This window comes from Phascolarctos cinereus, unplaced genomic scaffold, assembly GCF_003287225.1.
Source record: "Phascolarctos cinereus isolate Bilbo 61053 unplaced genomic scaffold, phaCin_HiC Scaffold_4;HRSCAF=312, whole genome shotgun sequence".
Lineage (NCBI taxonomy): Eukaryota > Metazoa > Chordata > Mammalia > Diprotodontia > Phascolarctidae > Phascolarctos > Phascolarctos cinereus.
The window spans coordinates 656,005,506-656,017,877 of NW_027555847.1; the positions used below are offsets into that span (position 1 = coordinate 656,005,506).

At 44.8% G+C, this 12,372-nt stretch overlaps 2 long non-coding RNA genes across 2 annotated transcripts in view; one reads left to right on the top strand and one right to left on the bottom strand.

Moving 5' to 3' along the window:
• Positions 1 to 320: 320 nt before the first annotated feature.
• On the bottom strand, positions 321 to 6,148 carry LOC110214272 (uncharacterized). The gene is made up of 3 exons (XR_013486374.1): positions 6,085 to 6,148; positions 3,992 to 4,956; positions 321 to 3,698 (listed from the first exon to the last, which is right to left on the bottom strand). It is a non-coding gene; the product is annotated as an uncharacterized LOC110214272 (long non-coding RNA).
• Positions 4,382 to 12,372, top strand: part of LOC144457061 (uncharacterized) — a 40,991-nt gene continuing 33,000 nt past the window's right edge. The window contains exon 1 of the long non-coding RNA XR_013486377.1: positions 4,382 to 4,462. This is a non-coding gene — a long non-coding RNA (uncharacterized LOC144457061). The remainder of the gene's footprint in view (positions 4,463 to 12,372) is intronic.

Here is a 12,372-nt window from a genome sequence, read left to right on the forward strand (position 1 = left end):
ATGATTGTGCTGTAATACCATTGCACTATAGGAAATGATGAGCAGAATGCTCTCAGAAAAACCAAGAATTTCATGAACTGATGCAAAGTGAAATGAGCAGAACCAGGCAAACATTGTGTACAGTAGCTGCAGTATTGTACAACAATCAATTGTGAATGACTTAGCTATTCTCAGCAACACAGATGATCCAAGACAATTCTAAAGGACTTACGATGAAAAATGCTATCCATCTCCAGAGAAACAACTGATGGAGTCTGAACGCAGATTGAAATATGCTTCTTTTTACTTTGTTTGTTTTTCTTTTTTTTTCAATCTACGTATTCTTTCATAACATGATTAATATGGAAATGTTTTTTATGACTGCACATACATAACCTATGTTAAATTGCTTGTCTTCTTAATGAGGGAGGGAGGGAGAAAAGGAGGGAGGGAAAGAATTTGGAACTTAATATTTTAAAAAGCAAATATTAAAAATTGTTTTTTACGTGTAGTTGTGGGAAAATTAAATATTAAATAAATGTATTTTTAAAATTAATTTGAGAAGGGACAGAACATTGCCAGTGAGATAGATCCAGAAACGGATCTTTCCATGGGAGGTGGTATCTGTTCTCAGCCTTGAAGGAAGCCAAGGAGGCTGTGATCACATCATTTGACTACTCAGAACCTTTCAATGACATCATATTGCCTATAAGGTAAAGCCCAAACTCCTTAGCCTGGCATTCAAAGCCATTTACAGTATGAGCTTGTCCTAACTCTAAATTCAAATTTTTTCAGTTCTACACTGACTATGTTCTTATTATTTGCAGGGCCACAGGTGTTAGGTATTGGGAAAAGATACAAAAGAATCAGACTTGTTTCTTGCCCTCTAGGATATCATTTGAGGGAATAAGACAGAGGCTAAATAAGACTAAATAAAACTAAAATGCAAGGCAGCTAGAGACAAGGGCCTTAAAAAAAAGTGAATACTGAGGAGGGGTGGGAATCAGATGAGGGAAAGCTCATGCTATGTGTTGGATGGTTTGGCATGAGAGAAATTTGAAGCAGGAAGACCAAACAGGAGGACATCACAACAATCCGGGTGAATCATGGAAACTTGCTTTAAGGTGAAGATCTTGGAAGTGGAGAGAATGTGGGAATGGAGTGCTAAATAATATCTCTTTGTACAAGGTCCTCATTGTTCACACTCCCTTCCATGCTGTTACTAAGTCTCTGGTCATCATGAGAGGACAATTCCCAATCCCAGAGTTCCTTGGTCAGCTTCCAGGAGATAATTCCTTCTTCAAAATGAAATAGGTAGAAGGAAGTAGTATAGAATATACGGAGGAAAGCATCATTGGAAAGACAATTATGAGTTTGGAGATAACAACAGTTAGGGAGGGCAAGAATGGTCAGTAAAGACCTGCCAGAGTAATTGAGACTTAAGTTGAGCCTTGAAGATGCAATGGTAGATGGAGGGAGGGAGGTGGCAGTTAGAAGGATATCACAGGTAGGATAAGAGCTGTGGGAACATCCATAAATGGGTTTGGGGGATAGTGAAATATCCCATTGGGCTGGAGCTGAGAGTCTGGAGAGGAGAACTATGAGTAAGAAGCCAAGAAGGGGGAAAACCTACAGGGGACTTTTCAGTGCTGACCTATGGAGTTCAGTTCTTATCCTATATGAGCTGCTGCAGATTTGCGAGCAGTGAATAACCTTGGCCTTAGGGATGACAGTTTGGTGATCTGCCTGTTTTTTTGCTTATTCAATCCCCATTTAAATCCCTCTTTATCCCTTCCTATCCTTCAAGGGTCAGATGTAATGTCCCTTCCCCTTTCCTCCTGCCACCCCAAGGAATTTCTTTGAAATCCTTGGTCCATAGGTGGTAGGTAATATAGCAGAGAAGGCGACAGAGCTGGACTGTGGGGTCAAGAAGGCAGCAGCTGCTACCAATAGCCCTGAAGAGGCACTAACCTATCTTCCATATCACTGCTTCCTGAAGCTAAGAGGAAGGCTCGAAAGAGCAGTTTCCACTGATGCTGTTTAATGATTCCCCCTAATCGCATGGCACGTGTGGAATGTGACAGTCTTTTTTTTTAAATTTTTTGTTGCTTTTTGGTGAGGCAGTTGGGGTTAAATGACTTGCCCAGGGTCACAAACCTAGTAAGTGTTAGTGTCTGAGGCTGGATTTGAACTCAGGTCCTCCTCACTCAGGACCGGAGATCTATCTACTGTGCCACCTAGCTGCCCCAATGTGACAGTCTTTGGTAAGGGGTTAAAAGACTGGCAGGAGAGCCTTGTGGGACTTCGGTGCCCTGGAGAAGCACATCTATAGTGACTGGGAGCAGGTAGAATTTAGGCTGGTCATCTCTCCTTGTGCTCCTCCTTGCTATGTGTATTCCTCTTCATCTGAGTCTTACACAGCATGCTGGACTACAGAGCTGGAGCGGAGAAAGCCCCAAAGGATTTGATGGTGACAAAATTATAATACAAATTTAAAGAAGGCTGCATCTTGACAGCACCTTTGGAGCCTTTCCCATTACCAGATCCAAATCAGAGGTTGAAAAAACTTGAGAAGGAGGATTTCTGAGATCTTACAGGCCAGCAAATGATCAATGCATTGTCTAGAGCTGGTCTAAGAGACCCCAGGTATAGTGGAAGGGGCAGAGGACCTGCAGGTAGGAGGTTCAGGAGCAGACTTGGGTCTCTATTGCTTAAGTTTGGTAACTCCAGGCAGATCTCTTCCCTCATGTGAACCAGTTTTCTCATCTGTAAAATAGGCATGCAATTTATACTTGTACCTTCAACCTCACAAGGTAATAGTGTGAGAAAGGCTTTCTGAGGGCAGGAACTAATTAATTCTTTATGAGTTCCTTCAAGCTAAGACTTTGAGCTCTCCAGGGGCAGAGGTGGTTAGTTCTTCTGCCTCTCCAGGCTGTGAGGTCCGCCAGAATGAACTCCAGGTTTGCTTCTCCTACTTGTCCCCACAGTTGAACCAATCCCAGGGCCAGGTGCAGAGCACAGAGTATGTGCTCTCACTGCAGAACTTCAGCCTAAATTCGACCTGCTCCCAGTCACTGATTGTTTTTCCAGGAATCAGCACTGGGGTCCTGGCCCCAGAAGGTGTGGCTACCTGGCACCCTTGAGGAAGGATGGAGGAGGCCATCAGCTGAGACTGAAGCAGTGGCTGGAGTCACAAGAGTGCTGAGGAACAATGGAGATGGGGGGAAAGCCCTGCCTCTTACTTTAGCACACAAACACAATGTATTTCTTCCTTTCCCTACACACACACACACACACACACACACACACACACACACACACAGAGCACCAAACAGCATAGCACAGTAGCAGCATCCGGGACTATAATCCCAGGTTTGTGTCAAGGCCTCTGCCTGGCCCCAGCAAAGTGTGTTTGGCACAGTGGTATTTGCCTGAGTCCTCCTTTCGCAGCTGGTGCAAGGTCAGGGAGACAGTTTGGGCCTCATTGTTCCTGGTGATGAAGGCCCTGCCCTGAACTCTAGTGCTGTACTCTCTGTTACTGCCAGTTTTGGGGCTGATGCTGGCCACTAACTCCCTGTGGTTCTCAGTTGAGCTCCAGTGCCAAGACATGGCGTATTCCTTGAAGTTAAAGCCAGAGGCCCTGCAGTTCAGAGTAACAGACTGGCCTTCATTTGTCACCTTGCCTCCTGTCTCCACTAGTCGCACCTGGGTCCAGGACCCTGCAGAGGACAACCAAAGAGATTAAGTCCTACACAAAGCCTCCATGGGAAGGGGAGCTTAGGGAACATGGCAGAGACAAGTAGCTGCTAATTAGACATTCCAATCCCAGCCCAGGTTTCCAGGGAAAGGAGACCAAGCAAGAAGAAGGAGAAGCTAAACTTCAAGTCCACTACCCCCAGGGAAGAGAGGACAGGGATGAGATAGGGGTTGAGGTGTCTAGGAGCTAATTAGAGCCTCAGCTCCATACAGAGGATGAGAAAGAGGTGAGAAGCAGTGTAGACAGGACAGATACCTGGGAGAATGGAGAAGAACAGTCCTAGGAGGTAGATCCTGGAAAGAGTGGTGAGGGTCCTGACAGACATGCTGCTGAGCTGAGCCTGGCAGGACTCTCTAGGCAGACTGGGGTTAGCAATTGTGGCCCAGAGCTGATAATATCTGCATAAATAGGAGTTCTGCCCAGAAGGAAGTGTTTTTAAGAAGGCAGCTGAAATCAGTGGGCTCTGCCCATGCCCCACATGGGGGTGGCTGGAAGTAGGTGGAGCATCAGGCAAACAGATAAGCCTGGGCTGGAGAAGGGAGTTAGCACAGAATACTTGTGACCGCAGGGCTCATTTCTAGCCCTGCTGGTATTCAAAAAATCACCTTGAGTTTTGATACTGGGTCTGCAGCACGTGTCCTGAGGCATGGGGGTGCTTGGAGCATAGATCAGCATCTTGAGGTGAACACTATAGCTATAACAGTCCAACTCAGCACAGATTAGAAGGTAGGTCTGGCCTTTCTCTTCTTAGCTGTCCTTGGTTTATCCCATTCCAGTCATCTCTCTTTCTTTGCATCCCAAGACTCTGAGGAAACTGGATTCCAGGGCATTAGTAGTTCAGCGGCAGTGCCAGGAGTCTAGGAATAGACCATTATCACCACAGACCCAATAGTTTTCTGGATTCTCAGGTACCCATAGGCCAGATGAAATGTCCTACTATGTAAGCACGGAGAGGAGGGAGAGATTTTTGTCCTCTGGGCAGTCACAGTGAATAAATGAATGACCTGGAATGGTTCATAGAATGCTAGGCTCAGAAATTGGGAGCAGCCAGCTGGTGTGGTGGATAGGACCTTGCACTGTAGTCAGGAAGACCTGTATTCAAATCCAGCCTCAGGTACTTACTAGCTTTGTGACTTCAGGCAAGTCACGAGTTCTGTCTGCTTCAGTTTCCTCATCTGTAAAGTGAGGATAATAATAGCACTTTTCTCCCAGAAGAATTCCTGTGAGAATTAAATGAGATAATATTCATAAAGCACTTTGAAATCTTCCAAATGCTATATAAATGCTTGCTATTATTGTTATTATTAGAGCTAAAATTATTATTATGCTCCACCTAGCTGCTCCTAAGGAGCCTCAGGTTTTAATAGCCAAATCTATAGCTTCCACAGGACAGGACCTCTTTCATTCATGGCTTGCCACAGGGTCCTTTTGCCCCAGATCATGTCATCTTTAGGGCCTGATGCTCCAAATCTGCCTGAGCTAAGTTCCTTAGGTTCACAAGCACCAGGTCCTAAATCTCTCCAGAGGTAGTCATGAGTAAGGGCACATGGAGCCCCCAGGAAAGAGGCCCTAAGCCATTTTAGATATACCAAGGAGGCCACCTGGAGTTGTTGCATTGCTTTCAGAAACTTTCAGCCCACATCAAGAGATCAGTTTACTGGCCTGGTTTAGATTCCTGAGGGAAGTCCCCCTTTGGGAGCCATTATACCTGCAATGACCTATCTACTGAGAATCATTTAAGATCAGTTGAGCCCCAATAGGGCCAAAAACCTGAATTAATCTTTTCTGAGTGAACTAAGAATGCCTCTTCCTGTGTCAGCAACTACAGGACCAGATGGAACTGACCGGCATTCTTCCTGTTTGTGATCACTAAGGACAGGATACCTGGGACCAGGCACTCTCTTGAATAGTGGGACTTTTCTTATCTATGGACATATGTTATGTAGGGGATACACAGATATGCTGGATCTATAATTTCAACTGACACCTTGACATTCTCCTATTTTATTGTATTTACCACCTATTCAACTAAGAAACTTCCTTTCCCATGCTATATGTTAAAAAACATATGGAGGTTGTATTTTTTTTTTTTGAGTAACACAAGCATCCTGAGTCAGGATTTAAATGTTGTCCTAAAATTGCTGGAGTCAATCAGAATTAAAGCTCTGATTCTACATATGTACTCGAATTTACTTATCACCTAGCTTGTTGTCTCTTTAACTAACTTTCAGGTCGACACTACCCACTGGAACAGGATGGCATTCTCTTACTGAGGTCCCACTGTGTGGGACAGAAACCCTAACCCAAATTAAACTCAGAGACTTCTCAAGGTGGAAAGCAAAGGTTACCTTTTTTACAATCTCGCTAGATGGCTGTCTGCTCCTTTGATACATGTGGAGAGAGAGAGAGAGAAGAGAGAGAGAGAGAGAGAGAGAGAGAGAGAGAGAGACCGAGTAACAGGGGCCGCCTTATAAAAGCAAATCTCTGCCCACTATGCAAACAAGTCTCCACCCACCACTATCCCTTACCCCCTTAACTGGGGGTGGGCTTACATTCTAACAGGGAGGTGGGGCTTACATTCCAGGCCCCAAATTCAAAGACAAGGAAAGAGGTGGGAAGCCAAGGGCAAATGGCTCAGGTTGAGGGTAGGGCAGGCCTTATTCTTTCTGTTTCTGCTTAAAAAGAGGGTCTGAGTGGGGGAGGATTTTGAAAATAATAATCAAAAATTATTCACCTTTTGAAGAGGCCTCACCTCTGAGAGTTCATCTCTCACACCACTTAGGGAGTTAGCTAAACTTACAATGGCATCAAGGGGTTAGTAGTCAGGACTCTCAGGTGCTTCAATTCACTGTCTGTAAAGTTAACTTAACAAGCACAATTGTCCAGTGGTCAAAGAAGCCATTTGAGAAGCATCTCCCAAGGCCACTGAAGGAATATGGTTTGTAACTGATCCAGTTCCTTAGAAGAATATGGCACTGACTTTGACTCTTAGACTGGTACCTACCCCACCTTACAGGCTAGATTAGGTATGACAACTAGGTGGGCTTCTTCCCATTCCCTTAAGGAAAAGAGTTGTGAAAGGTCTGTACCCAAACTACAAAATGGAGCACCCCTTCCTCAACCCAGGGTGATTGTGGGGAGTTTCCTTTCAGTCAGTCAGAAAGTTAAAAATATATATATTATTAAGCATTGACTATTATGCTTGGGACTGTGCTAAACATCAAGGATACAGGGAAAGGCCAAAACACAGTCCCTGCCCTCAAGGAGTTCACATTCTAATGGAGAAGACAACATGCAAACAACTTTATTGTATGCCATGTAAATGGAAAGCAATTTCAGAAAGAAAGCATTTGCTAAAGAGGGAGGGGTTGAGGAGGACTGGAAAAGGACTCTTGCTGCAGGTAGTATTTGAGATGAATCTTAAAGAAGGCCAAGGAACAGAAGACTGCATTCAAGGAAAGAGAGTATTCCAAACATAGGGGACAGCCAGGTGAAAAGACGTGGAATAGGGAAGTGGGGTGGAGTGTGTGAAGACCATTGTCTCTGGATCATACAATACATTTAGGAGAGTAAAGGTAAAAAGACTGGAAAGGTTAAAAAGTGGTTAGGTTGTGAAGGGCTTTAAATGCCAAAAGGTGCATTTTATATTTGATCCTAGAGGTTATAAGGAGCCACTGGGGTTTATTGAGTTGGGAGGTGGGAAGGTCAGAATCAGACATACATTTTGTGAAAATCACTTTGGCAGCAGAGTGGACAATAGATTGGAGTTTCCAAGGGACCCTGCCATTATCTGACCACCCATCCACCATACGATGTCTGTCAATCTTACCTTCCAAATCCTATGGTTCCCCAAACTCAGCTCTAGAAGACCCAGCTTTAGGAGGTGTTGGGGGGGGTGTCACCCAGCCTACAGGAAGCCCAGAACAAGCTCCTGTTACCCTTTCCTCCTTTACATCCTAGCAAAGGCAGTCTATTTCCTCTCTTGCCTATTTATTGCAGTAAGAGCAGCCAAGGGGCAGTCTCCCTTCCACTGTTTAGTCCCTGTAGGTTCCTATCTTTATGGCTCCATCTATCTATGTCCTCACGCTCAATGAAGCATCCTTCCCAAACCCAAGATGGGATTTATCTCACAGGGTCCATAGTCGTTGTGTGACCACATACTAGGGGCCATATTAAGCCAATTTAGCTTCAGAGGGAGGGGATAGGTCATGTTCTCCTGACTTCTGTTCTTTCTGAACCTCTTGCCTGAACATTGCACATACTCCTGTCAAGTGTGACAGTTGTTTCAAGCAAGGACCTGACCTGGCACAGCTAAACCCTTGGAATCCAGCTGTGAAAGCAAGTGGTTCCTTTAATGAGATGCTAAGGATATCATTCTCAAGCCGCAGTGTCAGGATGAAGGACTTGTTGACCCCATGTAGAAACAGAAAATACAAGGCTTGGAACAACTAGATGGCGCAGTGGATAGAGTGAAGGGCCTGGAGTCAAGAATTCCTGAGTTCAAATTAGACCTCAGACCCTGGGTGGCCCTGGTCAAGTCACTTGACATCTATTTGCCTCAGTTTCCTCATCTGTAAAATGGAGAGGATAATAGCACCTACTCCCAGTTGTAATATTTTTTATTTGCTTGGGAGAGTGCCTGGCACATGGCTGCTATGTAAATGTTAGTTATTCCTTCAGAAATGAAAGGTTGAAAAAGAGTAGATTGAGTGGCTCTTATATGCTCTGGGGAGGCCCCTCCCTACTAGCTTAAACAAAAGCCTGTGCCAGGTCAGCATTTCTTTTGGGTTCTAGCAAGCTGCTTCCTGCCTGCTGTCTAACTACCTAATAACTCCTGAGCTGCCACAAGCTTCAATAATCAGAGGGTCATTTTTTTCCCACACGCAGGGTTGAGCAGGGAAGGTACACAAGAGGAACTGGGTTTGATAGGGGCTGGGATTTGGGCCTCAGCTTATTTGGGCCCTGAGCCTTGAGAACAGTAGTAGGCTCAGAATACAGGGAGCAAGCATGAACAAGGAAGATGTTGGCATGTCTTTGTCCCTGGCATCTCATTCCCCAATCGTCACTTCTAGCACTGTTGCAGTGTGAGAGGTTGAGAGGTTGTGACCCCTCAAAACTGAAGTACATGGGTCATCTGGAATGAATTCACAGACTCAAGCATTCTTTAAGCCAAGGTGGCAAAGTTTATTGTTATGCTTTTCAGCGGGCAAGGATTCTTAAAGGATCCTGCAACCTTAGAGAGGTACAGTTAAAGTTTATATAGGATAAAATACAATAAAACATGTGCCAAATATGCTAACTAGGGGATTCAGGGTGGGATTAGGGAGTGGTTAAGGAGCAGTCAGTTCTTAAAAGAACATGCACTTCTTGTACCTACTGCGCAGGCGTTTTACCCAGAGTTCATTAGGAAAATCCCACAAGGGGGGCCACACGGAGGTGTGGTTTTTAGGCCTGCTACATCACTAAGTCAACTAGAGTTCAGGGGTAACTGAGAGTTGTCGAGTCCGCCACTAGTCAATGTCTTGTTTGACAAGAGAGATATAGGGAGTCTTAAGTCTAGAATACAGTTAATGAGGAGCCCAGGATGTAGATAATAAGGTAGGGTGGTAGGATAGTATAGTAGTGGGTAAGAATGTCCTTATGACCCAGTGCAAAGCCGGTTTAAACTAATAAATCCTTCAGGTGCTGTTTGGAACTGCACCAGGAGAGAGATAAGGGTCTTGCTGGGGCCCACTCATGAGTAATTGCTAGGCACAGGGTTCTTGGGCTGGGGAGAAACTATCAGGGACAGTGTTTCTGAGGCTAGGGAGAAATTGGGGTCCAAGTACAAGCACCCAAGCATAAGCACCCAAACACCACATCAGCACCTCATGCCCATCAAGGCAGCCTGACACCCTCATTATGACCTCATCACAATAGGTTGATACCCAGACCAAAGTTTTACAGGTTTCACCCCTCATGAACCTCAGATAATTGATTTATTTGATTGGAGCTCAGGAAAGATGGCATGTCAGTTTTCCCATACTCCTCTGGCATTATCTCACTCAACAAGTTTAATCTTGGAACATTTCTTTGTTCATATGTGGCTTTTTAAAATTTGTTTGTTTTTTCTCACACTTGGGACCAAGGAGACTGTTCTTGGCTTCTGGTCTTCAAAACCATGTCTCAACATTGCCTCGTTCTAGACTTCCTTTAACACCCAGGGCCCCTCACCCTACCACATCCTAAAGTGCCTGCAATCTCTTCAACCTAGAATATGTCTCTTTGGGGCCCACCCTGTAATCCTATCGGTGAATTCCTCTTCAAGTCTCCATTTTGTGGAGGTTCTCAGGCTGGCCTTTATCCTCTTCTTGGCTCTGCTTCTGGCTTTTGTACTTCAAAACCATTCCCTTGAGTGTCTTCATCCTTTCCCTTTCCCCCCTTTTAGCTCCCTTTTGTGTTGTCTTCTCACATTAGAATGTAAACTCTTTGAGGGCAGGCACTGTCTTTCTTCTTTCTTATATTTGTATTTCCAGAGCTTGGTATGGTTCCTGGCACATAGTAATCACTTAATAAATGCTTGTTTCCTTCAAAAGAGTGTCTGCATCTGAGGCTAAATTCAACTCCAGGACTCCCAACTCACTCCCTTGTTCTTTTCTCCCACAGCCCGAGGGATTGTCCTATCCATTCCCATTCTTGGCCATGTGTCCTTGTCTCCCATTAGGATTTTTCCCTGCTTGGACCCCTGGGTCTCCTGGATTCCTTTTAGAAGTGTGTATTCCTGGGCCTTCCTTGCATTTCCTCTCTTACCAGGGAAACAGTGATTCACACAACACTAACATTTGATCTTTGAGGGTGCAAAGGACTCTAATTAGATTCAGTTGCATCTCAGAGGAAATCTAGGCTCTGAGTTGTGTCCTAAAGTATCCTTATGCTCCTTACCTCAGGAATAGCCTTGGGGACAGGGATAGGACATAGATAACATTAGGGACTCAAGATCTTGCACCAGGAAGTTCCTCCATACATCTGACACATGTTTATCCTGATGGAAATTAAGATCCCTCCCCCACGTGATTTCTTCCTCAACTATAAGAATGAAGGGTGGTGACCTCCCCAGGGACATGGTAAGAGAAAGTAAGCATTAGAAGATGATGTGGCTGATTTTCTCCCTCACTCATCCCCAACCTTCACAGCCTAACTTCTGTCATGGTACGTGACCCCTACTGACTCCAAGCAGCCCACATGGCCACAATCCCAAGAACATGAACTGGAGGTTGCAACCTGGTGTGTACCCCCAAAATAAGCCTCATATAGGGAAAAAAGGTAATAGTGGGAATTGTTGCTGCTACCCAAGCTATGGAAACCTGGAGAATCTGGGCTATGATAATCTGTCCGTCCCCCCCCCACTCCCACTTCTATATCACGACCTCTAAGAAAGGAATGTCTTGACTATTTCAGGGGACACACACTCAGAATTGACTATTCTGAATCTCAGGAATGAATGAATGTGACTGGGGTCACTGGGATAATTCTGGGACTCAAATGGTCACAGCAGGGTCCAAATGGTGGCTCCCACAATGTTGTTTCCCAGGCTTCTAGAGAAACTAAAGTCAGAAGTCAAGTGTCAGGGAGTGAGAGGTCAAACTCATCTAGAAGCAGCTTGTTCCCTTCTGTTCATTCCCCCTTTCTGCACACAAAAGGGACGTCATAGGGACAGAAAGAATAATAGGCAAGAGAGGAGACTTGAAAAATAAAGAAAAATCTAAGGGAACAGAGGGATGAAAGCAGAGAGAAGACTATGAAATGCCTAGGGGAATAGGCATGAGATCGTAAGGTTAGGGTTGTGGGGGGGATGAAAGGACAGAGAGAAGACTGAGAAAAAAGAGGCTGAGTATGAATTGGGGTTGGGTAGGACAGCTGAATGGAAATTTGAGGGAGCAGAAAATAGACAAGGATTAATGGGATAATTTCATGGGGTGGTAAGATCAAAAATCAAGACCAGGGCGGTGAGCAGGTTGTTGATAGCCACAGTCTTCATCAATAACATTCTCAATCCCAGCAGTCCAAGGAGCACCTGGTTCCCCTGCTCAGGTCGTGGTTCTCCTGCTATAAGAGAGAGAGGTTAGGGTAAGGGGAGAAAGGTATCTTTGGACTTAATTAGGAATCAATGACGGGACCCTACTGTCTGAGGAAAATAAGCCCATGTTGTCAGCTTTCTCTACAGAAGGGAATATTACATACATGCTGTGTATTCACAAATACTTTGCCCCAGCGTGGCATACCACGACATGCTTTAAGTGTTGTTTTATTATATGGAATCTTAGTTTTGAGCTATCAAACACAATGAACTAAGAGACATCTCAGAATCTGAGCCCAAAGCAAATCACACCCTAAACAATGACTCATCCCTGGCACTGAGCCCTAAGACATCACATACACTGAGCCTGAATACTTTGGTCACTTGTTTATTCTAACGTTTTGTCCCAAGCTATCACAAGCACTGAACACGAGTTATTGCACTCTTTTCCCCAAGTGATCACACATTCCAGTGTCTGGGTTATTACACTGATCTTGAGACTATCACATACTCTGAAATTTGGTTTATTCTTCTTCTCAGCCCCTAGGAAGATACCACAGGTTCTGAACCTGGCTTTCTT